The following is a 27183-nucleotide window of genomic DNA, read 5'->3' as shown; positions in this document are numbered from 1 at the left end:
GGAGCTGGGCTCTCCCTGGTGCAGCCCCAGGTCCTATTGGGGGACTGGGGCTGGTTTTGTGTCTGTAATTAACAGGTTTCAAAGTAGTTATTTTGGAAAAGAGAATTTCAGTGGCGCGTTAAAATCCTTTCATCAGCCATCAGCCAGCGTCCCAAGGCCTTTAGCAAGGCCCTGGCCACTTACAGCTTCAGAGAGCTTTGAATTCCCAGGGTCTTGTTTGAGAATGTGGAGGCTTTTGCCATGGGTTTTATTAGGCTGATGGTTACCATGATTTTCATTATGTTGTTTGGTTACTGGGATCATAAAAATGCTTCTCTCTTCCTAGAGTACCTAAGAACATAAAAAATAAAAGAAAAAGAAGAGTCCCTGCCTTTATAGAAGTTGCATCACATACAAAGCTAATACTCCCTCATGAGAAAGAGCTGGCTGTGCCTCTGGGTGGGTGGAGAGTGGGTGGAGGGTAGGCAGAAATCATGAGGCTAGGAAGAGGCAGGGAGGGTGCCGACCAGCACCCTGTCCTGACCTCACATCTGAGGAAACTGAGGCCAAGAGAGATGCCTCCTGCTGGACTCTGGCTCTCCGACTCTCAGTCCAGTGTTCTTTTTCCTCCTGGTGGCATCAAGGCTGTGAGCAAGAGTTGCAGAGGTAGACGCAGAAGTAGAGGAGGAGTCTGAATTCTTTTAGGCTGGTGCTTCAGGACACTTCTGAGAGTAGAAGGAAATGGTCGGATTCACATGCAGCTTAAAATACAGCGCCGAGGTGTACAGGGAACCGATCTGGGCCAGCGCTGTGTGTTCTGATGGTGCCGCTGGGGGGGGTGCACTCCTTGGGCTGCAGCAGCTGCACGGAGGCCCTGGGAGGACAGGGCAGTCACTGGGGCCCTCACTTGGCACCCACAGCCTTGGGCTGCGGGAAGAAGGGAAATAGGTACCAAATCCCACAAGCCACAGAGATGATTTCTTGCCGCTCTGAGTACGAAACCTCTGAAACCTGGTCAAGCTCCCAGAATCACCATATGGGGCAACAGGAACTTCAGTTAAGCCTGCGTTATCTGATAAATGGAACCCCAGCCTGGCTTTCCTTCCTATTTTGATGGTGGCTACCTTCCAGAGCGTTCTTTCATGGGGGACACGAAAAATAGTCTGGGAGCATTTCTATGAAATAACCTCTGTTGCTCCAAAGCAGCAGCCCTGGCTTTCAGGAGGACATGAGTAAGACCTTCGTCCACATGAAAACTCTGATGGCATGTTCAGGGAATCATAGACTATCACTGGGAAGGAAATGCAAGTCTAGCCAGCCCATTTTACAAATAGGGAAACTGAGGTCCAAAGCCAGGGTTGGGTCCAGCCCATGGTTTCTGACTATCAGTTTGCTCAACAATACCATTCCTCACCAGGCCACAGTTCCCCTTTGTCTTGATATTTTTGTTCATTTGTTTAATATTTATTGATTATCCCCTATGAGCCACACACTTTAAGGTGCATTAATTTTGTTTCTTTAAATTTTTTGAGATGGAATAAAAGAAGTACATTTCTGTGTAATACACTAAAGAAGGAAAGGAAAATCTTCTTCCCTCCCAAGTTCAGGTTTTAGGAAAACTTTGTGAGCCTGGGCACCCTTGGGAAACACCTGCTGGGCTGGATGTGCCTTTTAGATGGCCTAGTAATATCGCTGCCACGTAAGGATGGACTTAACTAGGCTGCCTCCGCTTGCAGTCACCACCTAGGCAGCCTAGCCCAAAGGATTCTGGGAGTGACAATCATCAGGGATTCTCTGGATCCAAGTTTGAGCCGATGCTGTGGGGAACCCAAGCCAGTTGAAGGAATACGGATTGTAGGGGTCCCTTGGTCTGTTTCCCATCATTCTCGTATAATTTGCTTGTCAGTCCTTTGCTCTTGTTTACCTCTGTGTGAATAACTCCTCGATTATAAATCAGAGAACTTGGCACTGAGGTTTGGATCATCTGTGATCCTTAACTTTCCCAAGGCAAAAGAAATTTAACAAATCTCTTCTCTCACGACGTAGTATCCAAATCATGGATGTGTTGATCTGTGTAGAGCAAGCCAAGTCTGAGGCTCCCCACCCCCACCACACTCACCCCGAGCAGTCATGCACGCATTCATTCGCTGATTCATGGGTTCATTCAACAAATATTCAGTGAGCAATTAGGCGCCAGACTCCATTCTAGATGATGGAGATACAGAGTGGAAAAAGACAATGTTCCTCCTTACTCTGTTTACATCTTAGCGGGGCAACATACAATAAGCCAAATATATATATATATAGTATATAATATATATATATATACACACACACATGCATACATGAACTAGTGATAAGAGCCTTGAAAAAAGTAAAGCACGATGAAGAGACAGGGGTGAGGGGGACACTTTTACATACAGAGGAGTCAGGAAGACCTCTCGGAAGAGGTGACCTTTGGGCAAGGGTTGAATGAAGAGCATTCCAGGCAAAAGGAATAATAAATGTGAAGACCTGGGACAGGACCAGTTGGATGTGTTGGGGAACAGCCAGGAAGTCAGACTGGAGCAGAGGGAGCAATAGGGATGTCAGAGAAGTGAGCAGAGCCCAGGTCAGGGAAGGAAGACTTCACTTCTGTTCTGAGCATTATGAGATGTCTTTGGAGCAGGAGAGTGATGCTGCAGAGATGTACACTAGAGGGCCATGGAGAAGCTGACAAAGTGATGATGGCCCAGCTCCGGTTAAACGTTTGCATTCAGACCCATGGGGGGTGGTGGTTGCACCTCAAGGGCTGTGCCTGAAGTGGAAACCTTCGAAGAGAGCTACATGTTTCAACAGCATGAGGCTGGGCCTGGGAGCTCACTACCTCTCTACCAATTAGTCTTAAGCCCCCAAAAAGGAAATGGTGCTATTTAAATAGCAGGGTTGGGATCCGTGAGCCAGAGAACTCTCAATCCATCAGGTCACCCCCAGTTAGGCTCTGGAAAATTGATGATACTCAAGCTCCCAGCGGGGAGTTTGGCCACAGGCTCAAATACAGACCTGGCCTTTAGGGGATCGGGCTTTATTTCTGGCTGACTGTATCCTGTCTTGTCAGTTTCATTCCCAAGCCCTTCCACTTTGCAAAATGCAGGTGACTTAACTGGGGAGCAGAGGGAAGAGGAACAAGACATGAACTGTGGTTTCAGTCAGCCCTGGGTTGCAATTTTTGCCTCCATGCTTAACAAATTTTTGGAAATGCTACTGAATCTGCTACAACTACACTATCCAATACAGTAGCCACCATCATGTGTGGCTACTTACATTTAAATCTTAAGTTTAAATCAATTAAAATGATATGAAATTTAAAATTTAGTTCCTTAATCCCACTGGGCACACCTCAAGGGCTCAATAGCCCCATGGAGCTGGTGACTATCATGGTGTTGGACAGTGCAGACATAGAACATTTCTGTCATGGCAGGAAGTTCTGTTGGAGAGTTTCACTTCTTTGAAAAAGAAGTAACCCGTGAGAAATGAACGTGTTAACAGAGAGCACAGGGTACTTCTGTCTCATTATAGGTACCCAGTAAACAGCAATCTCCATGATTTACTATATGGATCTCCATCCTGGCTCTGCTACTTACCAGCTGTGAGGCCATTCAACCTCTCTGAGCCTCAGTTTTCTGATCTCTAAAATGGGAATAACAAGTAATACTGATCTCATAGCATAACATATAACATAATCTTTATTTTTCTCAGTTTTCCCTGGACCTGAGAACATCCCCATTAACCCTCTGCTGACTTATCGAGACCCAAATTTGGAATCTCCAATCCTGCCATGCTTAGCAGGAGGCATGACTGAGATCATGGCTCCGTGATGAGTACTAGAGCTTTTAGCCATTTTGAAGGGTTTGAGTACAGTCAGGGGTGTGAAATTCTAATGAAACAAGTGGGCAAGTCTGCTCAAGAAATATAATCATTTTTACTCAAGTCAGATATTCTCCTGCCCTGGTACTCTGAAAGCAATCGTGTCTGGGTTCCCCTAGCCCTGGGCCCCCGCTTCCTTGCCTGAATGCTCCTTCTCAGGGTGCAGCCTGCAGGGAGAGGCTCTCAAGCAGCCCTTCTGGTATCTTAGCCTCCAATCAGTCTTTTTTCTACTTTGGGGCTTTGTTGTTGTTGAACATTTATTAACTGCAGGCATTTGGTGGGTGGAAATGGATTTGCCTGGGGCTGGAAGGAAGTTATTTGCCAGGCCAGGAGAAGGTGTGGTTTCAGAGTTGAAGCTGGAATCCCCTTCACCTGCTTTATGCATTTCAGGGGAGATTTGTTTTCAACTCCCAAATTACCTGCTAGGATTTCTAGACCTGAGATCCTATCTCTCCTGGCTGTTTTCTTTCATTTCCGATAAGAAAGACAAAGAAAAAATTAAAGAGTGAGAGGCTCAAGAACAATAGTCTCCTTTTAAATTAAATTGCACACAGTGAGTGATTTTTTTTTCACTGTCTACTGTCAGGCTGGCAGGAGAAGGGCCTGTGCAAGTACTCAGAACCTCTGCTTTTGGGGACCCATGGGAGAAAGTACAGCTGGGCTTCTACAGAAAACTCAGGGAAGAGTGTAGACTTACGGTGTCCAGTGAGACTTTCTAAATCTGCCCCCTGCAAGCTGTTCCACCTGCAACTTTCTCTTAAGTGATAGCAGCTCCACCTCTTGGGCTGTTTATGACCCAAACCTAAACGGAGTCATACTTAAACTCCGACTTTCTTTCACACCCCACTTCCAAGGTGCTGGAGCATGTTATTGGCTCTACTTTCAAAATCTGTCCAGAATCCACCCAATTCTCATTATCCCCTCTGCCAGTATCCTGGTCCAAGCCACCACCATCTCTTCTTCTCCAATCACCTGTGATAACCTTCTACCAATCTCCCTCTTTCCACTTCCCACTGACTGGCCCACGTACTTCTACTTGCCTTGAAGTGTATTCTCAACATACTCTGCTCCGAATCCCCAAATGGCCCACAATGAGTCCCATCCCATCGTGAGTAAAAAGCCAAAGTCCTTCCAGTGGCCATGGGAGCCTGAAGAATCTCACCCATGCTAATGCTGACCTTTCCGCCCTCCCCTCTCCCCCTTGCTCATTCATCTCCAGTTACCCCGGCCTTCTTGCTTTTCTCAAACACACAAGATACGTGCCCATGTTGGGGCCTTTGCTGCAGCTGTTCCCTTACCTCTTCAAGTCTTCACTAAAATGTTGCCTTCTCACCAAAGCTCCCTCTGATCACCTGGTTCATCTCAAGTACTCCTCATACCCCCTTGCACTCCCACCTGCTTTGAGCTGACTCAGCCTCCCCTCCTTAACACTTATCACTCTCTAACCTACTACAGTCTCCCTTCTAGGATTCCCCATGGATACCCAAGTCCACAGATCTGCAGGGTTTGCTTCCACAGAGAGATGACTGTGCATCATTTGGGTGTTGGTTTTATTGTTTTTCTCTCTTCTCACTTCTATAATTGTCATCTCCATGGAGGTAGGGACCCTGCCCTGTTTGGTTTGCTCTCTGTCCAGTGCTTCCAGGCACTGGGCTCAGAGCCTCTCTTTTTCTCCCACCAATAACCCCCTCTTGGAGATGTGTGCTGTTCAGGGAGCCTGATCTGAGAAAACTAGAGCTGACTTGAGCCCCAAGTATTGCCAGGCAAAAAAAAAATCCAATAGGTCAAGGCTACAAGGAGGATTAAACTCATAAAGCAACCCCCGGTAAGTTTAAGTTCAGAAGAAACAGAGCTAGAAGGAACTGTCCCCAAGGTCATGGAGGGTAAGTGAGCAAGAAGTTGCCTAAATGATCGTATGACTATGAGCGAGGAGACAAAGAAGAAGGAAGAGGAGAGGGAGAGGGAAAGAGAGATGAAGGAGAAAGAGAAGAAAAAGAATCAACAAGGCTATCAGCTCTCACATGTTTTGCTCATGTGCTGTGCTGTGCTTAGTCACTCAGTCGAGTCCGACTCTTTACAATCCCATGGGCTGTAGTCCACCAGGCTCCTCTGTCTGTGGGGATTCTCCAGGCAAAAATACTGGAGTGGGTTGCCATGCCCCCTCTAGGTTTTGCTCTTAAGGACCCTTTATACTTAAAACTTGTTGAAGCCCCTCCAAAAGCCTTTGTTTCCATGTTTGCATCTGTTGATAAATCCGGGGGTAACCAGCCTCCTGAATAGTCCCCAGTGATCCTTATCTCCCAGCATTCATGCCCTTGTGTGTTGAATGAGGGCTGGTCTGTGTGGCTGCAGAAAATGGCAGAAGTGGGCATATGTGACTTCAGCTGGCTTCAGAGGCTAGGCCTTAAAAGGGGCTACAGGTTTCTACTTGGTCTCTTCTACTGTCCACTCCAGAGAAAGCCAGTTGCCGCATTTTGAGGACACTGGGAGAGACCTATGTGAAGAGGAAATGAGGCTCCTCACAATAGCCAGACACAACTGGCCAGGCTTGTGAGTGTACTACCTCGACAGCAAATACCCTAGCCCTGGTCAGGCCTTAAGGGTACAACCTCTCAAGAGACCCTGAACCAGAAGAGCCCAGCCAAGCCACTCCTGAATTCCTTATCCTCAGCAACTCTAAGGGGTAACAAGTGATGGTTGTGTGTTTGGGGGTGGGGGGAGTTATATTTATTTTGTTGAAGTATAGTTGATTTACAATATTGTGTTCATTTCTCCTGTACAGCCAAATGATCCAGTTATTCACATATATACACACACTCTTTCATATTCTTTCCCATTATGGTCTATCCCAGGATTTTGAATATAGTTCCCTGTGCTATATGGTAGGACTTTGTTGTTTATCCTTTCTCTATATACTAGTTTGTATCTGCTAATTCCAAACTGCCAGTCCATCCCTCCCCCACCCTCCCACCTCTTGGCAACCATAAGTCTGTTTTCTATGCCTGTGAGTCTGTTTCTGCTTTGTAGATAGGTTTATTTGTGTCATATTTTAGATTCCACATATAAGTGATATCATATGGTATTTGCTTTTCTCTCTGTGAATCACTTCACTGAGTGTGATATTCTCTAGGTCCGTCCATGTTGCTGCATTGGCATTCTTTCATTCTCGTTTATGGCTGAGTAGTATTCCATGCTGTATGGACCACATCTTCATCTGTTTAGTGACTATTGTTGTTTTAAGCCACTAGATTTTGGAGTATTTTGCTATGCAGCAATAGATATTTAAGTCATTTACCATATTAAAAATTATAACAGAAAACTATTTTTTTTTTAAGTTGTTGATACTTACTCAAATGTGGATGTTTTGATATATACTTATATAATAAATTGCCAGCCATGGGCATTAGTTTCTGCAAAAATCTCCCAGTCAATATTGTGTTAATGCTTATTTGTTAACCATTTAACATATATTTATATGAATAAATTCCTATTTATTAATTAGCAAAAATCCAAAACTTTATTCATTTGTTTAAAACTTTAAAATAGCACAATCTTACTGTAAAAATAGCTGTGTTTTCCAAAACAGAACAAAATTTAATGAGAAGAATGACAGTGTTTTACATTTTTGCAAATCTCTTTAATGTCTGGCTTAATAGAAGACAGCTGGATTCTCATATCTACTTCTGCATTCAATCAGCAGTGATAATATTGTTTTGGTTGAAGTTTATGAAGGAAACCCAGCCTCACATAGATACGAAGCTGGAAAAGGGAGGAATATTTTTAATAGCCTTTTCAGATAATTGTAGATATTCTTCTTTGACACGATACCAGAACTCGATAAATGGTCGTTTATTAAAGGTTACTTGCAATGTGGAATCTGAAACTATCTCAATGAACTCTTTGTACTCAGTTTCATTAAAATCTGTTTGGTCTGTGTTGCACTGAATGGATCTTTTGCCCATGCGTGATTTTGTAATCTATGCGTGGTCATTTGGAAAATATTGCTTCACTAAGTTATGCAGATCTGAATCTGATCTACTTTATGATGAAAACTAAAAATTCACATTTGTTGATATCACCACTGATCTTATCTGAAATCTCTCTAAGTACTGAGACAGTATTAAGCTCACTGAGACAGATACAAGTTTTCAGAAATTTTAACTTTTGCTTGAAAGTTTTTATTTTGACAACAAGCACTGTCAATTATCTTTCTTAAAACGACAAGTTCAGATTGTTCCTTTTGGAGAAAATGACTGTCAAATAACCAAGTCTGAATAACCATGGTAATTCAGTCCTTTCAAGTAAACATGGTATTTCATGAAAGTGGCTAGTTCAACTCACAACGCAGACGCTCTCACAAATGCTTTTTCTCTGAACAAACAATTGTACCTCAGAAAGCGCCAGGAATGCCTTATGCTAACTTTCTAGTTTGCCACACATAATACTCAAAAGACTTGGACTTTGGGCAAGATTTCATAAAATTATTAATTTTTACTGCTCCATCTCAGACACACTTAAGTGAAATTGGTTTCTTTTTTTTTTTTGGTCCGACTTTGTGGCAGTAAAGAATATGACAATTTTACCCAAATGTAAACACTGTGAACAGACAAATAACATCTTGGAATTATGAACATAGTTTTGACCTTGCAAACACCATCTTAGGGTCTCAGGGACGCCAGGGGTCCATAGACCTCACTTTGAGACCCAGTGCTTTAGAGAAATGGATGCTGTTTCATCGCTTATAGCATTTGTAGATGAGTGTGCTACATGCTAACACATGCGTGTACCAGGTCTTTGTGTCAGACTGTGATGGCCACCATCTGTCGCACAAACTAGAAACATTGTTGGGTGTTTATTAGATACATACCTTGTTAGTACCAGCTTACTCTTGTGGATGGAGTAGATATGAGAAAGGTTCTTTATATAAGGGACGTTAGGGTATTTTTATGTTTCTGTTTGCCCCACTTAACGAAAGGTGTGTGGATGGTAGGAGAAAGCTAGGCTCTGAGAAATTCCTCGGATGATCGGGGTGGTATAATTAAGGTAAATGAGGAAGCTAACACCTGCAGCCCTTTCTTTATAATGCTTTTCTTCTCTCCCTTTCATCCAACGAGCTGTAAAAGCTCAGTGCACTGCAGAGGCATCCTTTTCAGAGCCGTGGGGTCCTTCAAGCCCCAGACTTCAAGCGGGCAAGAGGGCTCACTCCCTCTGGCAGGACCACCAATCAGGACAAGAGAAGCAGCAGGCCCGAGAGGCTGCGTTGGTTCTAAAGGTCAGGGCACCCGTGAGGATTTGGTCGCCGTGGAAAAGCTGACAAGCTGGCCTCTCCTAAAGTCCTCAGCATTTCCACAAACTGGACTTAGAGCAAGGCAGGGAGGGATGGGGTTATTTTTCAGTCCGTTTCAGTTCAGTTTTTCACTGCAGACACACACAGTGGATTTGAACCCGCACCTGACTGGGCCCAGCTCTTTGGTGAGTGATGTGTAACTGTTCTTTCTGCGATCACAGGCCCCACCGGCGGGGGAGAAACAACCAGCAGTTGTGTCCGGAGCCCTGGGAACTGGAGACCTTTCCACATCTGTTTGCCTAGTCGGGGGTGGGAGGGAATCACCAAAACCCTCCAGAGCTGGGCCGGAGCCGGAGGTGGGGGTGGGGGCACAAAAGGGCTTAAGCCGCTGGCGACCCCGGGTCATATGACCACCCCAGGGTCCTCCCCCAGCCCCTTTCATCCCCTCAGGTGCCCAACACTCAGCCTTTTCATCATCCCCTAGGTCAGCAGGATCAGGTTTATGTGAGTCGACCAGAAAGCTTATCAAACGAAGGCAGAAGCAGGTGTTTGAAAACCTCCTCCTGCTAAAAGCTGGGTTGAACAAGGTTGTCGACGTGGCCAAGGCCAGGGTCCCTCACTAATTGCGTTTTCTTTCCTGTTCCCTTTTCCTCTCTTTCTGCTTTGGAACCCCTAGAGGTCTCTAGGAATCAGTCACTAAAACAAACCACTCCAAGAGCTGGGGATACAAGGAAAAACAAAGCTAAATCAGGGTGTCATTGTTGGTAGCTTGAATCGACCGTGATGGGGACAGTTGCATCATGGAAGTCAATAGGCTACAATGCAGACTCTCTTCACTCCAAAATCAGTTGTTAAACATTTACCAGCTTTCACTGTGGAGACTGTTGCTCAAAGTATGATTCTCAGAGCAATTGTATCTGAATTTCCCAGGGAAAGAAAGAAGGTAGTGGGTGGAGATGTTGCTATTTAAATGCAGATTTCCTGGTCAACCTGAACTCACTGAATCAAATTCTCTGGAGGGGAGCCTGGAGAGATGTGTTTTTAGCAAAGTTATTAATAAATTTGATAAAGTTTAAGACTTTGGGCTTAGGGAGTGGGAGAGAAGAGTGGGTGTACATCTGGCTTTTGGCATCTAGAAGGAACAGCTGGCTTCAGTCCCAGTTGGCCTGAACCCGGACAGCTGTTTTCCCTCGAGATATAAACTTCATGACGGGAAAAGGAGGTGGGAATTCTGGGGTCCCATCCATCCACTGACAACATGATTGGTTCTGCCTTGGCTCGCAGGACGTCTCCACATTCTAACCTTGAGACTTGGACCCAAGATAACATGAGCAAATGCCCGGACATATGCATTAGTGTGAAGAAATTCACCACCATTCATGCCATCGACAGGGCCAGTGGAAGCCCTACCCAGGGCTCCAGGCAGAAGAGCCCAGGCAGGACCCAGTGTTTCCACATTAGATTGCCTAGGACAGCACTTTTCTTTCAGGTTTCTAGAGGCATTAGCGGGAGCTTTCACAAGCAGATATGATTTATGGAAAAAGGTCCTTGTTTACTTTAGCCCACTGGATCAGGAAGAGAAGGCCCTTTAAAGAAGAAAGAAAAAGAGAAGAGAGATCTTTCTTTCCTCAGAGGTGAAACAGAAACTTTGCAGAGGGCTCAACATTGCTTTTGACTTGTTTTGCATCTACCTGAGGGAATAGTACAGATTAATTTTTTTCTGAAAACTTGACTACATTTCCAAACAGTTCTGGGAGGTAGGTGCTGATGAGAAAGCAAAGACCAGGCTAGATCACATGAAAATAGAGCTGGTAAGTGGAAGGAAGGGCTGGAGTTTGGACTCCAATTCTGACAAAGCCTCGCTCCCCCAAAAATACCAATGCAGTTTCCTCCCAAGCCCAATGCAGTATTTTTTTTTTTTCCTTTTGCATGTGGTTGGAGCCCAGAGGAGTTTTTAACAGGCAACTGGGACAGTGACATTGGACATTTGAGCTCAAATTATTGTGAATTCTTAAACTGTTAGAGCTCCTTGTATCCTGATGCAAATTCAGAAACATAATATAAAGCCACATGTAAAACTTTCAAGATTATGAACTATTAAATTACAAACTATTAGAATATTGGCTATTAAATTATCCACTGAAAAGGATACTTGAGAGTCCACCATGTTGCTGAGTATAATTTAGGCACTCCCCATATCAGGCATTTAGGCTTACAGCACTTCATCAAGTTCATGATCAGGGCCTACTTGTTTGTTCTAACTGTTCAGGGCTTTTATCAAATATGAAACTTTATCAAGTGGAAGGGGGAAGTAGCCAAATGGCCTACTTCAGGAAAGCAAGATGTGATCTCAAGTATTTTTTCTGAGGTTTCATGGCCTTCTTGTACCTAAGAACTCTCCTCCTTACCCAAAGCCTCATCTCCACTTTGAAATCACTCATTCATTTAGCAAATAATTAGCAAGAACCTACTATGCATCAGGGCTTCCCTGGTGCCTCAGTTGGTAAAGAATCTGTCTGCAATGCAGGAGACCAATGTTCGATCCCTGGGTTGGGAAGATTCCCCTGGAGAAGAAAAAGTCCACTCCAGTATTGTTTGCCTGGAGGATTCCATGAACAGGGGAGCCTGGCAGGCTACAGTCCATGAGGTCTCAAAAATCGGACAGAGCTTAGCAACTAAACCCCCCACCATTATGTGTCAGGGAAGAACAGGAAGCAGATAGACCACATCTCATCCTCATGAAGTTCAGTCTATTGAGGGACAGATATTATACAAAAATATATAAAAATAAATATAGCTTGTCTGAAATGCTGTGAAAGAAGAGCACATGGTACAAAGAGACCAAAGGTTTTGATGGTCATCCGCAGTGAGAACATTTACAAGGAGACCTTATTGATGGGATTTTTTTTGTTTTCATTGTTTTGGGTGGCACAGGGTGGGGAGAAGGGGTTGCTGAAAGTTCAGTTGGGAACACTTGAAAGGGAGATGTCGTGTAGGCAACTGAATTCCCAACTCAGGAGAGAAGCTGGTTTGGGAGTCAGCAACACAGAAGAAGACTGGAGCCCTCATCAGAGGGCCCAGATGAGGTCATTTAGGGATGATGTGTAAAAGGACTGAGGCCTGCACCCTGGGCTGCCCATATGGAGCTCTCTCGGACAGAGGAGGAGCCCTGAAAGTCACTTGAAAAGGCTGGTCAATTGCACTTAGGAGTAGTGGACATGCAGATACAAAAATCAGAAAAGCAATTCACGGCCCCCAGGACACTGACTCCCACATCCTTTTTTTCCCATGAGCCACGCAGGCTGTCTCTGAGCCAGTAAGTGGATTAAACCAGAACTTCCAGAATTGGAACAACTAGCTTTGTCCTGGGAAGTGCTTCATAGCTCTGTTATTTTCTCTTTCTTCCTCAGTTCCAAGTTCCTTGGCCCCTTGGAGATGCTGCCTGTGTAGGTGTTAGGGAGAAAGCAAGTAAACCAGTTCACACTGGTGTGTGAATGCTGTTTAACCACCTAAGCCTCACTGAGGTATATCAGTGAAAAAAGGCAAAACTAAATCTCAAGTCTGTGAAGTCTAGTTTCAGGAAACCTAGTATATTTATGGTGATGCCCTTGGAAAGGAAGACACTTGTGGGTAGGGGTGATTACTCTGTTCCCCCTTCAGCTTCCTTCTGTTCCTCCTGCAGCAGCTTCTTTTCTTCCTCCATTGTAAGACTCCCGAGAGTCTTGAAAATCTCCACCATCTGCAGAGTGGATCCTCTAGCATCATAAACAGGCCCCTGACAATTATGTTAGCTAATAACACTGGACATTAATTGAGCACTCACTATGTGTAGTGAGTGCTACACTCAAGCACTTTCCACAGTTGACCTCATTTAGCTGTCACAGCAACCCTACGAGGTTGGGCCAGTCACTCTTCTCACTTTATAGGGGAGGCCAAGAAGGATTTGCCGTGTGACTCAGCTGCCTATGGACATGCAGCTCATAGGCTGAGATTTGAAACAGGGTCTTGCTTCCCAGTCCACACTTGGGGAGGTGAATCTGAGACTCTATTTGGGTTTGCTGAGAGTATAAAAGTGAACCCCAATCTGGTGCTCCGAGATGGGCTCTCACTATGCCTGGCTTAGTTTGGCCCCGTCCTGAGGTGTCTCAGGAGGACACCCCAGGCCAAGCCTGTCATTTCTGATCACAAAATGGGAGTCCTGTGAGGTGTCAGGCTTCTGTCTCTTTAGAGAGAGGACCAAAAGTTCCCATGGATTTGTTAGAATGAGATTGAGGACACAATCTTTTCAAGCCAAGCCTGTTGGGTAGGGCTTGCAGTGACCGCAGAAGAATATGGAAATTCCCCTCACCATCTCTGAGGTGTTCGAATTCTTCTCTCTCTGGAACAAAGCATTTGGAAGGCTCCATAATCCTCCCTCTCTTGGCTCAGAGGCCCAGCTACACTTTATAAAACAACCCAGGGCCATCTGATTTGAAGCATGTACCGGCTCGTGTGGGCAAGACAGTAATTACCTCCAATTCCAGTTAGGAAAGCTGAAACCTGCCTTTTTCATGCCTCAAACAATTATGGAAGCGCCTTTTGAAGCTCTGGATAGAATAGAAAAGCAAAACAAACCAGAGCCAATTAGAGCCTGGGATTTGAGGATGGCTTAGTTTTGTGCAGCGGGACTCAGGAGGAACTGTGGGAGAGGGTCAGGGGTCACCCCAAACCTCCAGCTGCCAACCTACTTTGCCTGTGCCAAAAGGACCATTATTTTGTATTTAAAATCAAGGCCCCTTTCCCTGGCTCGGGAACAATTTGCAGGAACGGCCTCTGCATCAGCTGTGAAGAAGACTCCCTGATTAGATAAGGCCTGGAATGCATTTGATGTTGAGCAAAACAGTTCTCTGACAGCTTTCCTCACATGCCTTTAAAATGTTTTTCCCTCAGCTCAAACTTGGTAAGAGAAATTGAATCCCCAGAGGCTCTTTTGCTTTGGGGTGCATATCTGAGGAATTTATGTGGCCTGTGTGCCATTTGGGGTTGAAGGTCTCCAGCCCTGAAGCTCTTCTGGGCTTGGTTGTAGAATCTGGCCTTTTGGAGGCAGGCTGGGGAACTACCGTGAGAGTGGAAAGAGCAGATGACCAGGCATGAGGTCAGAGGTCAGCAAGCAGTCCTGGGGTGGGGCGGGAAGCCTGAGGACTCATGCTTCTTTATGGAACCCAGTGACTATTCTGTGTTGTTCAACACTGTGCCACAAAGTACAGAGATGGAAGTGGAGCTGGGGCATGGAGGTTTGAAGCTGCATTAAAACTGGTTTGGCCAAAATCTGTTCATGAGAAAGATTGTCCAGGTGGCCTTTTGAATTAGTAGGATTGGGCTGACCCTGAGGGCTATATGACATTGCTCTGGGAGGTTTCCCTTTTGAGTTTGAATTAAGATAAACTGGACGCCAGAGAGCTCCAAGAGAATGCCCTCTGCTGTATTTGTGCCCCTATTCCAAACTGAGAAGAGACCTTGGTATAGCTGCTCTGCTCTCCATCTGCCTGTCATTCACCCACTTGAAATAGGGCTTGATGTCTCCCTTTGACTATAAGAAACAGCCATATGGGAACAGTATTCCTGTAGAGCAATACAAAGGAAACTTTGCTTAGGAATATATCTGCTGCAGTCAAGATTGGGTGAATATCAGTGTTCTTGAGATATCAAAATGACTGGTTCTCTGGCCAGAAGAGAAAAGCTTCATATCTTGTTAGGTCTTTTGATAATTGTAACAGCCAAGATGTACCAGAGCTTTTACCAAGTATTGTGCTCTATTCTAAGGGCTTTGTGTGGTCTCTCAGCTGCTCCTGACTCCAGCCCTTTGAGGCAGGTGCTTTTATTATCCTCAAGGTACAGATGAGGAAACTGAGACGTGGAGAGGTCAAGTAACCTGACCAAAATCACAGAGGGAATCTGCCCTGCTCGTAAGAAACTGACAGAGAAAGCTACTGCCATGATTTTGGAGTGGTTTAGAAGCACTGAAAATATAAATAATAATAAGATGCTTAAAATTTTAAAATCCAAACTTTTCAATCTGGTCAGACTAAAAGTGTATGGCCGGAGTTAACCCTGAATGGGTAGCCAAGCAATGCTGGAATCAGAGGCCTCTCTCCTGCATATTCCTGAAGGAGCTGTGTCAAGACCAAGAAATAGAAGCATGTTACAAGTACTACATTAACAACCCTAGAAGGGAGACATGTGAAACACCCACAGGCTCAAGCTGCTGTTGAATAAAGTGTCCCTAATGTATCCAAAACACATGATTAAGAAATGTTCTGGATACACTTTCAAGATTTTGGAGCTGAGTTACCTGTGGAGAATGCTCACATTCTCCTAGAAACTTGTGTCTTGTGGTCATTGTTCAGGAGAATTCCTGGCTGCTGTCATTAATTTGACCCTGTGGGATGATTCTTTTTCTAGGCTCTGGTGGGGCGCACAGGCATTGATGCTCTAGACTTTGAGTTGAGTCTTCTCAGGAAGATGGGTGTGTCTGAAGCTCTTTAAGCATTGTTTATGTGATTTCCCAACATTTTCTCTGCAGCAGACCCTAGGTGATTCTTCTCCAGGAAGCAGCAGAGACTGCCAGCTGCTTAGCAGGCTCTCAGTTGGGCTTGAATGCCCATGACCAGGGTTCTCAGCTTTTCCATTGGTGGGGGGGTTGGTGAGGGGGGCGGCCTATGGTAGGCAGAATAATGACCTCACAAAGATGTCTATGTCCTAATCCCTGGAACCCATGACTGTGTTATATGGCAAGGGAGAATTGAGGAAACAGATGAAATTAAGGTTGCTAATCAGTTGACTTTAGAAATAGCATCCTGGATTATACAGGTGGGGCCAATGTAATCACAGGATCTGTAAATGTGGCAGAGGGAAGCAGAAGAGTCAGAATGATGTGATATAAGGAAGGCTTTGATGGGCCATTGCTGGCTTTGAAGGTGGAAGGGGGCCACGAGTCAAGAAATGTGGACAGCCTCCTGAAGCAGGAAAAGGAAGGAAATTAATTTTCCCCTAGAAGCTCTAGAAAGGAACACAGCCCTTCCAACACCTTGATTTTAGTCCAGTGAGACCTACGTCAGACTTTTGACCTCTTGAACCATGAATCTGTGTTGCTCTAAGCTATTACATTCATGGTAATTTGTGAGAGCAGTCATAGAAAGCTAATCCAAGGCCCTAGACAGCTACAACATGAAAGACAACAGGCTCCTCGGGGTCCGTGCCCTGGGAGTGAGAAGCCATGTTGGCCACCTCAGCATTTTCCCAACAGCTGTCTGGAAACTCTCACTGCCCCCACCCCTTGGCCAGTTACCATCTACATGTGCACACTCCAGTCATCTGAGTTTTCCCTGGATGGGGCCTCTTCTCAGCTGGCCTGGTCCACTTCTGGGCAGTGTTGCCAAGGCCTCTCCCCAGTATGGCCCATAAGCCCTGTGGTGTGACAGTGAGAGGCTCTTCACATCCGTCCAAAATGCCAGACACTTCCGGCCAGCTCAAGGTTTGGGGGGATTGTTTCTGTCTTTCCAAACAGCCAGCCACAACTTCTCTGAGATCTAGAATATGAAATTAACACGACAGAACCTTGATATGCTAAGTGTGGGAGGACCACCTGAGCTGTCCTTGGATGTGAGAAGCCATATGTTGCAAAACTTATGGTTTTCTTCTATCTTCCACTATTCCTCTCACATGAACATTCAAGCCAAACTTGTGGTCTGGGTTAAGAAGCTAGAATTCCTGGGATTCTGGCTCAGTCTCTTACTAACTCTGTGATGTTAGGTAAGTTATTTAAATTCATTGTGTTTCATCTCTTGTCTGTAAAATAGGGAAAATATGAGTTAATATAGATAAAGTGCTTAGATTACTTCCTGTAACATGTTCAGTGCTATGCAAGAGTTATTTGTTGTTATTACTACTGTTTGTGTTCTGGTTGCTATTATTATTAAATGGGTCCCAAGACTCAGGGGCAAGTCATTTGGCACATTGGGAAAACCAGCCTCTTCGTGGTTTGCCATGTTTTATACTTCCAGCAATTGAGATGAATTACCACCACTCAGAGTGCGGAAGCTCAGGTGTGTAACAGCCTTTTAAAACTTTTCTTCCCACAAACATCTCCTTCAGGAAGCAGACTCTGTTGTGCCAGGGTCAAATGAGTAATTGTTGGGAAAGACAAAGCCCTCTGCTTAGAGTTATGCAACTATGGTGGAGAGAAGACATCTCAGTTGCTGAGTCACATCCACTGTCAACCCAGCCAGATTCATCCAGGTGGCTCAGAGCTCTCCACTCGGAGGATCTCGGCTCACCATGTGGACAACCAGGAGCTCTGACATTTAGGCCTCTTAGTTCTTCAACACTTAGCTCATCAGTCCCCAAAAGTGGTGAGGAAGAGGGGAGAAGATTGGCCAGTTTTCAGGCAGACGCACCCCCAGCACATAGGACACTACTCACGTTGGCCAAAGGCCACATACAGTTAACTGCCCCTTCTGGGTGTGGCAGCCAGCCTGTCTTGGCGACCATGTAGCCTGCATCAAGTAGAAGGAGCAGGTTATTAATAGCTCCTTAAGGGCTGCTGTAGGATGCTTCAGTCTGTGACTCACCCAAGAGAGAAGTTTCTGGGCAGATAAGGGGGCTCAAGAGAGAAGGAACTTACAACTGCACAAAGCTTCAATTGTAAAGCACTGTAATAACAATGACAAGCAAGAATGTTCCCTGCTCTCTGGTATCATGGAGACTGAAAACAGAACCATGATTTCTGAGTTTCTCTCACCTTGATCCCCATAAAAGATGTTTGAATTACAATATTTTATCAGAACAAAATCCATCAGAACAGCTGCCTGAGCTAACCTGAAAACCTCACATGCTGGAGTTAGTGACCTCCAACATGTAGGGGAAGGGGAGAAAAGAAAAGAGAGAGATAAGGGAAAGAACGAGCTCCTTCTGCTTTCTGTTCTGGCCATTTGGCACCCACGAGCCAGCTGAGTTGATGTCAGACCCAGGCACCCCTGCTCCCAGGAGTCACAGGCAAGTACCAGGCACCAGGGAGATGTCTGTGTCTCAGAGAAGCAGCACCTAGTAAGAGAGAAACACTACCCTGCAGAGTCAGACACACCCAAGCATGTGTTCTTTCTCCTCCTCTCACTGGGTGTTATTTAAAACCAGTTATATAACCTCTTTGCAAACATGAAAAACTGCCTTGTACCTGTTGGTATTAGGACTGTAAATACCAGTAAGTATCTGGAGCACATTGAGCGTTCAGTAGGCAAGCAATAGATGTTCTTATTATTAAATATAGTAACCACTTGGACCAAAGACCACCTAATTTATAGTCATCTGACTGGAAGACAACTACATATGTGTAATATATGTACACATAGAAAAAGGTCTAGAAGGAAATTGATTAAAGTTTTGATAATGATTGTAGGCAATGGGATTATGAAGAGACATTTTTTGTTCTCTTCTTTATATTCTTGTATTTTCCAAATTTTGACAATAAATATGTATCTTTTATTACCTGAGGTTTTCAAAACATTACTGTTTAAAAGTCCTCAATCCCAGCTTCCTGTCTCTGAGAATCATATTTGCACTAAGTCACCCAAATCCAGAGTTGTTCAGCCTATTTCTAAAGCCAGAGGGATAGATTTCATCTCTATGTAGAGAATTCCTTCTTCCACACCATGTACCCGGAATGAAGGTCAACCTCTAAATGGTTTTTAGCCCATTGTAACCTTGCCAAACTAAAGAGAAAAACTTTAGCCATTGAGAACTATGTCCCCCATCACTTTCCACTCTTTTGCCTTCAGCTGCCAAGAAGCCTTAAACAAATTTAATTCTCAATTACAGAAACAATTAGCTCAGGTTTTTGGCATAAGTATTCTCCCTTTCTCCTCTGTGGTTCAAACTTCTCTTTTTCTTATTCATCTAACTTATTGTACATGTATCTGTTGTTATAAACTATCTCAAGAATACTTTGACAGTTGGATATAAATCATAAAGTCCAAATTAAATTAATGAAATTTTACCTGATCTGTTGTAAAAATCTATGATCAGCCTGTTAAAATTCATATTATTAAGCATCTTGATCAGCAAGTACCAGGAGGGAGGCATGAAGAGAGTACTGAGGAGGAAGTCTCTAAGTCCAGATCCCATATTTAAGGGAGGGGGACTTCTGGTTACAAATATGGATTTGTTTGCAACTACATATTTATGTTTTAAAATGATTGGTTGATAATCATTCTAATGCATGTTGTGAGCATCTACTGGGTGCCAGACACTGTTTGAAACTTCATCCCATTAAAGTTGTGAGGTAGGTAGTATCATTTCTAATTGATGAATAAGAAAACATAATCAAACAAGTTAGATAACTTTCCCCCAGACTTCCAGCTAGTAAGTGGTGGGTCTGTGGTTGACACCCTGGTCTGTCCAACTCTAAATAATTCTGCTTCCACAAATGAAGCTAATTTTCTTTTTCTCAGTGAATTAATGTTGAAATGGTAGACAATGCTGAAGCTGCAGTTGGCTGAATTTCAAATCCAGAAGGATAAAAAGAAGCTCCCAAGCAGAGTTGATGACTGGAGTTAGGTTCATGGCTTAAAATTAAGCACTGAAGTAGAACTTTCTCATTAGAGAAAGAAGGTTGGGGGAAAAAAAAAAAAAGCTGATGATACTACCTAGGACTGCTTCCATGAAACTGTAAGCCTTTAGATGAACGAGGAAGTAGTCACAGCTCAGCAACCAAAAACCGCATGCTTCTACTACTCAGGGAGAGATCACTAATACCATGGTTGGGCAGGATCTCAAGCTATCATTTAGTTCTGAACCAGAGACCTCTATAAAACCTCTAGGATAGAAAAGATGAAGAGAAAGAAATTAAAAGGACACCCACTCAAATGGGCTTTCAAAAAGATACCCAACACTAGGAAAAACAGTCAACAAAATTAACACTTGTTAGATCAGTTTTGTCCAAAAGAAATTAATATGACAATCTGACAAAAACTTAGTGTGGTTTAAATACTCAAAGAATAACATCCATTTTTAAAAGATAATTATGAAACAGAGCAGGCATAAATGAAAGAAGAACTGGTAAAAAAAAAAAAAAAAACCAGAAAGGTAAAATCATTAGATAGAATATATTCCAAGCAAGTCAGAAGAAGAGGGAATTAGTGAATGGGAAGGTTGTCTTGAAGAAATGACCCAAAAAAAGTAGTCCAGAGTCAGAGTTAAGGCCATAAAAGATAGATTGAGAAGTTCCAATTTATGTCTAATATTAATAAAAGTTCTGGAAGAAACTTGGGATGGTAAAGAAACAACATTTGAAAACATATTAATTGGAAAAATGCATTTTGAATATTGAGCAGGATAAATAAAAATAAATCCATATCTCTATATTTTGCAGTAAAACTGTAGAATTTCAAGGATAAAAAGGCAATATTAAAGGGTACTTGAAGAAAAAGAAGTTACTTATAAAAGAATGAAAATTGCATTGATGGTAGACTCCTCAATAACAATAGATTCCAGAAGACAAGGGGGTGATATCTTCAAAGATCTGAAGGGGAAAATTGTTAATCTAGAGTTTTATACCTAGTTAAACTATCATTTTAAAGTGAGTTTAAAATTAAAGGAATTTTTAAACATTAAAAACAATTGAGTTTATCAGCTTTGAATCATTAAAAGTTCCATTAAAGGATGTATTACAACACAAAACTGAATCTTTAGTAGCATATATAAATCAAGAATCCTTAGTGAGCATAGAAATAATTTTTTTAATGGTTAAACAAAATATTAATCAAGATAATATGATGGGAGAGGGAGTGTTCATTAGTTAAAATGTGCTAAGACTCTTGCCTTTTCAAGAGAAGGATAAAATACTGAAAATCTTTATACTTTGAAACATTTGCAGTTAAATGTAGATGGTAAAGGTGCTTCCCTGGTGGCTCAGATGGAACTTTAGGGTCATAGAACTTCAGTCTATAGCTTCCAAAACGAAAGAGGAAAAGATGGGATACAGAACAATTTATAAATTTAAGAAAAGGCAAAAAATAAGAAACAAAGGAAGATAATTAGAATAAATAAAATGGAAGAAATAAGTTAAATATAATACTAACCACAATAAGTATAAGTGGATTAAATGTACCTGGGCTTTCCTGGTAGCTCAGACGGTAAAGCATCTGCCTACAATGCGGGAGACCCAGGTTCGATCCCTGGGTCGGAAAGATCCCCTGGAGAAGGAAACGGCAACCCACTCCAGTATTCTTGCCTGGAAAATCCCATGGATGGAGGAGCCTGGTAGGCTACAGTCCATGGGGTCGCAAAGAGTCAGACACAACTAAGTACCTTCACTTCACTTTCACTAAAAATTAGAAATTATCAGATAAGAATTTTTAAAGTATCCAGCTATGACCTATTTTCAAAAGACACACCTAGGCCAAACCACACAGAAACTTAGAAATAAAGAGATGGCAAATGATATACTAGGAATTACTAACCAGAAGAAATGGGGAGGATCAGAGTATCAATAGCAGACAAATAGAATATAGGTCAATACATATTATATTAAAAGAGATAAAGAGAAAATCATAATGATAAAAGGAATGCTACATCAAGAAGACATAACTTTCATGAAGCTATATGCCTCTAAAAGCATAATCTCAAAACCTCAAAATATGTAAAATAAAAACTGAGAGAATTACAAATGTACAATTATTGTAGGAAATTTAAATTCATTTTTATGAAGATGCTTATTAAAAACTTAAAAGGTATAACTACAAACTGACACTTTACTCAAAATTCAACAATAAAGGATACATATTCTTTTTTTAAGAAAACATTCAACATTTACATAAATTGACATCACAGGCCACAAAAAGTCTCAACAAATTTTTAAGAATTGATAACAAATTTTTAAAAAATCAATAAATAGTTTAGAATATGTTTGGAAACCAATCTCCTGAGTAACTCATTTGTTAAAATAGAAACAATGTAGTTATATATCAAAGCTTAAAGACATAGCTAGAGCAATACTTAAGAGAGAAATTTAAAATCTTAAAGTTCATTAATAAAAAATGGAGTGAATATGAAGGAGCTAAATGTTTAAATCTAGAAGCAAGGAAACCAACAGATCAAATCCAAAAAAAAGCAGAGAACAAAATAATACAATTCAGAAATTAGTGGAAAAGAAACAGAGATGCAAACAAACAAAAAAATGGAATCAACAAGTTGATTATTTGAAATTACTAGTAACACAGATATAACTTGATACAACAGCTCAAGAAACTAAGAAAAAACATAATAAGTAATATTAAGAATTAAAAAGAGACTGTGGCTCATAACTACATATGTAGTTGGGATGAAAAATATTGTCATAAAGGAAGGTGAGCAATGTTATGAACAGCTCTATTAGCAACTTAATGCCAATGGATGAAATTGATACTTTTTAGAAAAATAAATTTTCAAAATTGAATTAATGATATTTAATTGGGAAATCCAAATCAGTCAGTATTCCATGAAAGAACTGATTACTATTCAAAATTTGCCACTCAAATGACATTGGGCCTAGGTAGTTTTGCTGGAATGTTTTACCAATCTATCAAGAAACAGCTAAACCTCTATGTAATACAAACAATCTTAGAGTGTAGAAAAATAGGGGAAATTACCGAATTTATGAGGCTAGTATAAACTTGATATGAAGTCTAAGAGTGTACAATTATAGATTAGTCTTACAAATTAGGTGAAAATTTCCTAAATAAAATATCAGAGATGATGGTGTATATATGTGTATTTTTAAAATCTTCTATTGAAATTTATCTTAAAAATAGAAGGGCTACCCAACTTCAGAGGCTGCTAATATAATACCACCACTGTAATAAATTAAAATATTAATAGAAAAGGTTTATGATCTTTTATAGATGCAGGAAAGTCATTGGATAGAATCCAAAATTCCTTTGTTATAAAAACTCAGTAAACTAAGAATAAGAGGAAGCGTCCTTTACTTGATAAAGAACATATAACAAATACCTTTTAGAATCACACTTAGTGGTAAAACCTAAACTATGTTCTCATTAAAATCAGAAAGAAAAATAATGATACCCCTACTACCACCCTCATTAATCAATATCATTCTGGAAGATCTACCAGTACAATAGAAAGAGAAAATGAGACATAAAAATTGGAAGAGTCAAATCTATCTTCCTTTAAAGATAAGATTGTTTACTTGGAAAATCCATATAATAGTTTATAGGAAAATTATTTTAAATAATAAGAATTCAGCAAGTTTGCTGAATACAACATCAATATGGAAATTGCCAGAGGCCAGCAAGGAGAGAGAGACGAATAGTCAGTGCACAGAGGATCTTAAGGGCAGTGAAACTATTCTATATGATACTATGATGGATACATGTCTTTACACATTTGTCTAAACTCAAACCATTACATATTTGTACAACACCAAAGCAAACAATGGGCTTTGAGTGACAATGATGTGTCAATGTGGGTTCATCAGTTTAACAAAGCTACTGCTCTGGTAGGGGATGTTGATGATGCAGGAGGCTATGCGTGTGTGGAAGACAGAGGAATATCTCAGAACCTTCTGATCAATTTTGCCATGAACTTAAAACTTCTCCAAAAGTAGAGTCTGAAAAGTCAGTATTATTTCATACATACTAGGTAATACTAATTAAAAGGGAGACAGAGAAATAGGATAGCAGCCAGAGTAGAATGTTGAATCAGAAGGGAAGACTTTTAAAGATGAGAGATACATGGGCACTTGGTTGCTGATGTGGATAGAATGACTGAGTAGAGTGGAAGAAGCTGATTATGCAGAAAAGAGGGAGAACGACCTCAGAAACAAAGTCCTTGAGATATCTAGAGAAGATGGGCTTTCAAACATAAGTAGAGAGGTTTGGCTTTAAATAAGAAGAAGGGCACTTCTGTTGTAATGAGAGGGAAGATGTACTACACCATATACTTGGAGATATCATTATGGGGAGATAGGAGAATTTCTGATTATCTCTATTTCTCATTGAGACAGGAGTTGAGATCATCGGCTAAAAGTAGGTGATCACTAGAGGTCTGAGAGGGAGAAGAGATGTAAAGTGTGATCCTGGAAGAAAAAAAAAGGAATGAAATTACTAGGAAAACAATGAAGGATTTGTGAGTAATATTGAGTGCTCATTTGAGAACTGCAGTAGTCATCTATTTAAATTTTGATCAATCAATTCAGTATATTATTTTCTCCAGTAGTTGGATTTAATCAGCTTGGGATTGTGGTAGGCAAGTTTGACTTGAGGAAAGAGGGGCAAAGAAGTAGAGGATATTTGTAGTATTTGTAGGCAGTGTTTATAATCATGGGCCATAACACTGATGATGAGTAAAGAGAAAAACAAGGACATGAGAGAAGGTGACAAGAACAAAACAGAGCAAAACAACACAAAATAATAAATAAGCAGGTGTGCTTAATTGATTGGAGGAGCAATATTAGAGAAAGTTAACTGGAAAGATGAAGGAGGTGGTTGGATCACATGACTAATGAAATCTAGACTTGAAAAGTTGTGATGAGAATACCTAGGCTGCTGCTGCTGCTGCTGCTAAGTCGCTTCAGTCGTGTCCCACTCTGTGCGACCCTACGGACAGCAGCCCACCAGGCTCCTCTGTCCACAGGATCCTCTAGGCAAGAATACTGGAGTGGGTTGCTATTTCCTTCTCCAATACCTAGGCTATAGCCATCTTAACATAACTGAGGAATGTGGAGGAACGGACCACTGGAAGTGAGGAGGCCAAGGAACTCGGGATGTAAAGTCATGAAGCATGATGACAGAAATAGGGGTGAAAGGGAGGAGGGTGAGTTGGGTGCTTTAGTGTGCAATGAATGGGTAAAGAGGAGGTTGTTGATGGCAGCAACAAAATGGGGAAAGAGGGATACAGCCTAAGGAAGAGCTGTATAAGATGAGGAGGAGAAAGGAAACCAGCTTCTCTATCTTCAGGCTTTGGAGTATGTGGACAGTGAGAGAAAAAGCATAACCCACTTTTGAGGGCAATGGGAAAAACCACATCCTCAGGGCCATACTGGTTTCACTTAAGACACCAGGAAGAGCAGAATGCTTAAAGAAGAGGATAAAGAGTTAAAGGAATTTCAGAAAGTTTGGTGGAATAGGTGGGTATTGGGTCAGATAATAATAATTGGGTCAGATATTAAAAATAGCACCAACATTGTTAATGGTCTCTGTCCTTACTCCCACCTGCCCTAGCATGTAATCTTCATGAAGGCAGGGATCTTTGTCTATTTTGTTCATTGATATATCCCAAGGACCAGAACAGCACCTGGAATGAAATATAGATACAGTGAATAATTATAACTAATATTTGTTGAGCACTAATGTACCAGAATATCCTAAGTGCTTATATGCATTATCATTATCACCCTATGTTATAGGACAGGACATTGAGGGACAGAGAGGTTAAATAACTTGCCTGACTCAGGTCACTGGGCTAGTAAGTGGCAGAGCTGAAGTTCAAACACACTCTAGTTATAGTTTGGCCCTAGCATCCCTGTATTCTTAACCTCTAAATTACCCCTGTGGTTGGTGGACATCTAGAACAGTATCAAGATAAGAGCCCAGGTGATGGTAAATGATGAAAGAGCAATGAGATTAAAAGTTAAGCAATAAATAATGCTACTGATTTCAAAAGCTGGTCTAGGGATCTGTGGCCCTTAATGTCATATACTCATGTCCATCTCTCACTGTGACCCAAGTACTTTCTGCTATCAGTTCCTAGTTCTTTTCATTTCTTTCCTCTTTATCTTCACTCACCCCTCACTTATCCCCCTTCTTCATTATTTTTCGTTCCACCTGGCAAACCCTCAGCCTTTTCCACTAGCTTTGATCAAGGGCAGTCAGGCGCACTGGAAGCTAGTTTCTAAGCATGTGATATTGACACATCGATCTTACAGCAGGCCTTCGGCTCACCAGGCTGACTCACTGTCATACTGATTCCAACTGTATACTCATTCTGGGAGTGTCCTTTGAAGTGCTGAGAGTCTGCTGGCTGTTTTCTGAACAGCTCATGCTGTGAAGAGAAAAATGAAATGAACATTCCACAATTCAGGAAAACCAAGAAGGAAACTGAATCTGTGTAATTGGATAAAAGAAACCTGGGTTAGCGCCACTGTTTTGTGTTAAGTTTCTACATCATATCCTTCAGTGAGATACCTTGAGGTCAAGATATATGGAAGGTTTCGATAAGCACTGTGTAAACTGGACTGAAGGTCAGTTCCCATGGTGCATTGGTGGTGGTTTACTCACTAAGTCATGTCCAACTTTTGTGACCCCATGGACTGTAGCCTCCCAGGCTCCTCTGTCCATGAGATTCTCCAGGCAAGAATACTGGAGTGGGTTGCCATTTCTTTCTCCACCCATGGTGTATTAGGTACAGTGATAAATGGATACAATAACTTGTGTCCCTTAAGGTTCTTTGGTTGCATGTAACTGAAACACCTCTGGCTAACATAAGCCCAAGGGAGTTTAAAAGAAGGAGGTAGGATGCCTACAGGCATGAGGGGACACTAAAGACCCAGTCACAGAAATGAATGAGAAACAATCAAGTTTTGGAATCTAGGAGGTAAGAATTCTAGAAAGTAAGAATCACAAAAAGGGTCATAAAAGTCTGTTCAGGACATGCTGCTCAGATGGAGTGACATTCCTAACATTTTCATTCTCTTTGTTCCTCTGCCCAAAACTCATATTCCCATGAAGAAGCATCTGATTGGTCTAACTTAGATCACAAATCTCCTAATAACCAGCTCTAGCTGGGGAAGAGATTATCCCCCCAAAAGAAAACAGGGTGTTGTCAGGCATGGGAAATGGGTGTTAGGTATTCTAGCACAACCAGTTCCCTCAATTCCCAAGTCCTCCATGGATATTTCAGTTCAGTTCAGTCGCTCAGTCATGTCCAACTCTTTACGGCCCCATGAACCACAGCACGCTAGGCCTCCCTGTCCATCACCAACT

The 27183-nt window shown here is 42.2% G+C and overlaps 1 long non-coding RNA gene across 3 annotated transcripts in view; it reads right to left on the bottom strand.

Moving 5' to 3' along the window:
- Positions 1 to 27183, bottom strand: part of LOC120852792 — an 87881-nt gene that overhangs the window by 29377 nt on the left and 31321 nt on the right. For all 3 annotated transcript variants that reach the window (XR_005718648.1, XR_005718647.1, XR_005718649.1), the window contains exons 2-4: positions 26156 to 26242; positions 3603 to 3648; positions 2099 to 2184 (exon numbers count right to left, since the gene is read on the bottom strand). This is a non-coding gene — a long non-coding RNA (uncharacterized LOC120852792). The remainder of the gene's footprint in view (positions 1 to 2098; positions 2185 to 3602; positions 3649 to 26155; positions 26243 to 27183) is intronic.

This window comes from Oryx dammah, unplaced genomic scaffold (genome assembly GCF_014754425.2).
Source record: "Oryx dammah isolate SB20612 unplaced genomic scaffold, SCBI_Odam_1.1 HiC_scaffold_26, whole genome shotgun sequence".
In the NCBI taxonomy this organism is placed as follows: Eukaryota; Metazoa; Chordata; class Mammalia; order Artiodactyla; family Bovidae; genus Oryx; species Oryx dammah.
This window is presented reverse-complemented; position numbering and strand designations above follow the sequence as displayed.